A 6,019-nucleotide genomic window follows, 5' to 3' on the forward strand; every position below is an offset into this window, starting at 1 on the left:
GAAACCGGGTCCCCGGAGGGGGTGGTGGTGGTGACGGCCGCGGGCGGAGCGACTCCCGGGGGTGACAGGCGTGGCCGCCGCCGGTGGCTCTTCCGCCCAGCGTTCATAGCGGGCGCAACGGCGGGCCGGGGCTGGGCCTGAAGGGAACCACGATAAGAACCGACAAATGGGGGCTGGAGCGATAAGGCGTTTGCCTTGCACGCGACCGACCCGGATTCAATTCCCAGCATCCCACATGGTCCCCTGAGCACCGCCAGGAGTGATTCCTGAGTGCAAAGCCAGGAGTAACCCCTGAGCATCGCCGGATGTGACCCAAAAAGAAAAAAAAAAAAAGAACCCACAAACGTTGGGGGTCAGGGTGGAAACATTCGAAATATGGTGGTGAGAAGGTGTAATGGTGTAATGGTGGGTGGGATTGGTGGTGGGAATATTAAACGTAATACATTGTTGTCAACAACTTTAGCACTGTAGCACTGTCATCTCGCTGTTAATTGATTTGCTCGTGCAGGCACCAGTAACATCTCCATTGTGAGACTTGTTGTTACTGTTTTTGGCATATCGAATATGCTACGGTAGTTTGCCAGGCTTTGCCTACTCTTGGTAGCTTGCGGGGCTCTCTGAGAGGGATGGAGGAATCGAACCCATGTTGGCTGTGTGAAAGGCAAACCCCCTACCCTCAGAACTATCATTATTATTATTATTATTATTATTATTTGGGGGGCACATCCGGCAGTGCTCAGGGCTTACTCCTGACTCTGCACTCAGGGATCACTCCTGGCAGGTTTGGGGTACCATACAGGATGCTGTGGGGATTGAACTCAGGTCAGTCGTGTGCAAGACAAATGTCCTACCTGCTGTACTATTTAAAAAGAGAATAAACCCGCTATAATACACAGTGAGAATGATTTGAATACTTCTTCAGAATTTAGCTCTTTACCACGATTCAGTAATAGGAGATAACAGAGACCTTTTTTTTTTTTTTTCCTTTTTGGGTTACATCCAGTGATACACAGGGGTTGCTCCTGGCTCATACATTCAGGAATTACTGCTGGTGGTGCTCAGGGATGGGATGTTGGGTATTGAACCCGGGTTGGCTGCATGCAAGGCAAACGCCCTACCTGCTGTGCTCTAGCCCCTAGACAGACACCTGTCTTAAACTCGGTGATACAGAATGACTTCTAATAATAAAATTTGTTAATCAGGAAAAAAGTTACAAATAAAAAGAAGGGGTCGCACCTAGTGGGTTAACTGTATGGAGCTGCTCTTTTGCTGGGTGGGACCAACTCTTTGCCGTTGCCTGCTTTTGGGTGCTAATTATCTTGGTGGGTCTTGCTGTGCTGGAGGGTGGGGTGGGTGATGGTCTCTCCAGAAAGCCTGCCTCTGGGGCTTGCAAAGCAGGCGCTTTGCCCTGTGGATGCTCTCCCAGGCCTGGAATAAGTTGCTGTGACAAGATCACTCTGAAGCCGGATGTTAAGTCTCATCTCTCTGAATGACATCCCTCATCTGTGGTATTTAGAATAACTGAATGAGGGAGGGCAATGTTGCAAAGGAGGGATGCCCTGATCACCCTGATCATAGCATATAGGGAGGAGAAGGAAAGAGTGGAGGGGAGACGGATGAGAAGCAACAGGGGCCAGGTCAGGGGCCCTAGGGACAAAGGTTGTGTTAAGTGACCGATAGAGCCAAATGCCCAAACCACAGAGTCAACAACACTGAAATCAAGAGACCCAAACTTTAACAACCGAGCTGAGAAAGGTGCCTGTCAAGAGGGCAGGCTGGGTCGGGGAAGGTGGGGAGCGGGGAACCAGGAAACATTGGTGGGGAAAGTTGGCACTGCTGGTGGGAATGGTGCTGCAGTAACACTGCACTGTAGCACGGTTGTCCCGTTGTTCATCAGTTTGCTCAAGCGGGCACCAGTAACGTCTCCATTGTGAGGCTTGTTGTTACTGTTTTTGGCATATTGAATACAGCACGGGGAGCTTGCCAGGCTCTGCCATGCAGGCAGGATACTCTCGGTAGCTTGCCAGGCTCTCCCAGAGGGACGGAGGAATCGAACCCAGGTCAGCTGCATGCAAGGCAAACGCCCTACCCGCTATGCTATTGTGTGCAGGATAATGTCAGCAAAATTGTGCATGAGGACAAATATATAACAGCCACCCTCCACCCCCACTTGACACCCAGGCTCCCCCAGTGGCATCCAGCACTTAACGGCTATCTCTCTAAATGCAGGAAGTCTGGGCTCGCTCTTCAACCCTGTGGTCTCCCTGGAACACACATCTTGCTTGCTTGTCTCTGTGTGTCTTTGCTTGTGGCTTTTTTGCACTTTGCAGAAGCCTGTGTTCTCTCTTGAACATGGATTTCCCCCCTCCTCCTCGCCCCCTCACATCTAAGGGTTGTTAAATAAAATAAAAACTAACTTACTTCAGGCTGGAGCGATAGTACGGTGGTACTATCACTTTGTATTGCTTTGTACTTGGCTGACTTAGATTTGATTTTTTTTTTAATTTTATTGAATCACCGTGAGATAGTTACAAGCTTTCATGTTTGGGTTACAATCTCACAATGATCAAACACCCATCCCTCCACCAGTGCACATTCCCCACCACCAATATCCCGGGTATACCCCCCCCCTTTCCCACTCTCCCCCTGCCTCTATGGCAGACAGCATTCCCCATACTTTCTCTTTACTTTTGGGCATTATGGCTTGCAACACAGACACTGGGAGGTCATCATGTTTGGTCCATTATCTACTTTCGGCATGCATCTGCCATCCCAACTGGTTCCTCCAGCCATCAGATTTGATTTCTGACCCCCAAACCCACCAAGAGTGATTCCTGAGCACGGAGTTCAGGAGTAACTCCTGAGCAGCGCCATATGTGGCCCAAGAGCCAAAAGAACAAAAAACAAAAAACCCAAACTGAACCCCCAAAATGATCTTGCTTCACTAAATGCCCAAGAAGACTTAGTTCATCTTCCTGCACTGCAGGGAGAACCTTACCGCTGCTGGCGAAGGTCCTCCCGCCTCCCCGGGAACCTTCGTGCAGCTTCCACGCTAACAAGAGGCACGTCCCAGTTTCTACCAGACACTGACTGACTGGCTCTCCCGGCTCCCACGAGGGCACCTCGGTGATATTTGCACTGTCTCTCTCTTTACCTCCCCCTTGCTGGGAACAATAGTCATGCAAACCACCATCACCGGTTTGGAGTATATTCTTAGTATATTCTTTATTTCTTGACTTGTTAGATACATTTCTTTCTGTTTTGGAGCCACACCTAGGGGTGCTGGGGAGGGGTGGGGTTTGGGCAGAGGCAGGACTGCCTCCTGCACACGCAGTATGCAAGCAGCCCAGCAAGCAGTCATTCTTTGGATACGTTATTCTGGATAAGTTATTCTGTTAGCAACCGGCCATCAGTCCATAGGTTTTTGGCAAAGACAGTCATCCTCCCAGCACTCCGAACAAAATACCTGCCCTTTTCCCAGAACATATAAACTTTCTCACAATTCTGAGAAACACGTGGAAAGCCAGTTGTTGTTAGGCAAATTGTAAATTGGTACGATGTCTCAGTTCCCACCAAACTTAAACTGCCACCATGGAAAATAGCCTGGAGGTTCATCAAGGAATCAAAAATAAAATTTCATCTATCCCTCATATAAACACATATCCAAAGAATTGAAAAAACAACAATAACAACTATTTCAGAACAGTACTGATAGTGCAGTGGTAGGGTGTTTGCTTTTCATTGGGCTTATCTGGGTTTGATCCCTAGCATCCCGTATAGTTCCCCAAGCCCACCAGGAGTAATTCCTGAATACAGAGCCAGGAGTAACCCCTGAGCATTTCTGGGTGTGTCCCAAACACCAAAAGAACAAAACACCGCCCCCCCCCCAAAAAAAAACACCAACAAACAGAAAAACCTAAAACAATTGTCTTGAACTCCCATGTTAGTTGCATCATACACAACAGCAAAGATCTGGACACTCATGTCCTTTTATGGGTGAATGGTTTAAGATGTGAGTATTTGTATATGCAGTGAAATGTGACCCTAAAACAAAGGAAATGTGACATGGATAAACTTGGACAACATTATGCTAAGTGAAATAAACCAGGTCAGACAAGTACCTTCTGGTCACTGTCACTGTCATCCCGTTGCTCATCAATTTGTTCGAGTGGGCACCAGTAACATCTCTCATTGAGAGACTTATTGTTACTTTTTTTTTTGGCATATCCAATACGCACAGGTAGCTTGCCAGGCTCTGCCTCGTGGGCTCGATACTCTCGGTAGCTTGCCAGGCTCTCCGAGAGGGGCAGAGGAATCGAACTCGGGTTGGCCGCGTGAAAGGCGAATGCCCAACCACTGTGTTATCGCTCCAACCCCCTATCTATGGTACCATTGAAATTCTGGGTCCTGTACTGGAGAGAGCACCAGGGGCTCAGGTGCTTGCCTTGTGTGAGGCTGAACCTGGTTTGATATCCAGCATCACATATGGTGGTCCCCCAAGCACCACTGAGTGTGATCCAGATACACATCCCCAAATAATAAAAAATAAATGCGGGGCAAATTACTTAGAAAGATGGTTGCTAGGGGATGAGAGGGGAGGTGTGGGAAGATGTGTATGTTCTGGGGCGGGAGCAATAGTACAGGTCGGGTGTTTGCCTTGCATATGGCTGACTTGGGTTTGAACCCTGACATCCCATATGGTCCCCGAACACTGCCAATTCCTGAGTGCAGAGCTAGGAGTAACCCCTGAGCATTGCCGGTATGACCCAAAAAGCAAAATAATAATAATGTATAAGTTCTGGAAATCTAAAACATGTGGTGACTAATTGACTAGTTACTGTGACTTGGAGACTTGAAATGTGTTGAGTTGATTTAGAGTTCTTACCCCTCACAGACGCATACAAATAGTAACCGTGAAGTGAGTGATTGTGGTCATGACAGCAGACTAACTTGTTAGATGGGTACGGTGGCCCTTGAGCAGCACTTACGGGGCTGGAGGGATAGTCCAACGGGAACGGCACTTGCCTTGCAAGTGGCAGACCTGGCTTCGGTCATTGGCACCCCCTATGGTCCTCTGAGCACTGCTAGGAGTGATTCCTGAGCACAGAGCCAGGAGTAAGGCTTGAGAATCTCTGGGTGTGGCCCCCAAACAAAACAAACAACAAAAAAGGTAAGACAGGAAGCTGAAGCAATAGCACAGCGGGTAGGGCGTTTGCCTTGCACATGGCCGACCCGGGTTCGATTCCCAGCATCCCATATGGTCCCCCAAGCTCCGCCAGGAGTAATTCCTGAGTGCATGAGCCAGGAGTAACCCTTGTGCATCGCCAGGTGTGACCCAAACCCCACCCCCCCCCAAAAAAAAAAGGTAAGACAACCTGATAGATACCATTTTTGTGAGTCAGACCTAAATGAAACTGGAGAAGAGCCATGGAGATGGTACAAGGGTCGGGGCACATGCCTTGCGCACGTGGGGCCCTGGTTCCATCCCTGGCACCGGGGCACCCTAAGCCCCATGCTGCTGGCTGCCAAACACCGCTGAGCACCCCATTAGCACTGGAGCCCTGCTGGGTACTGGGAGACAAATCAACTTGTTGGCTAAATTTTTCTGGGCGGGGACACCAGCCCCCTGAGCTCTCCCCAAAAATGTTGGAAAGAAGCCTCCCTCAGCTTCCACTTCTAAGGCTGTTGCCTTTTAACACCTGTGGGCTCTGCTCTGTCTGTGCTTCACCCTTTGCTGCTTCCAGATCAGGAACAGAATTTTCTTTGCTTGGAGGACCCTTCTATGCCTTTTTGCCCAATGTGTCCCTCAGGTTGATACCTAAATACCACTTCCTCCAGGAAGTCTTCCTCGAGTCCCCTCCCAGAACACCCTAACCTCCCTTTAACTTGCTCCTTTCCCCAACCAGCAGGGCAAGCTCTTGACACTAAGTCTCTCATAGCTGTTTCCCATCCAGATGTTGGCCTCAAACAGGAAGTACTTCATGGCTATTCGTAAATGGAGCCACGCAAAGTGCCGGTG

This window comes from Sorex araneus, chromosome 1, assembly GCF_027595985.1.
Source record: "Sorex araneus isolate mSorAra2 chromosome 1, mSorAra2.pri, whole genome shotgun sequence".
NCBI classification, from domain to species: Eukaryota; Metazoa; Chordata; class Mammalia; order Eulipotyphla; family Soricidae; genus Sorex; species Sorex araneus.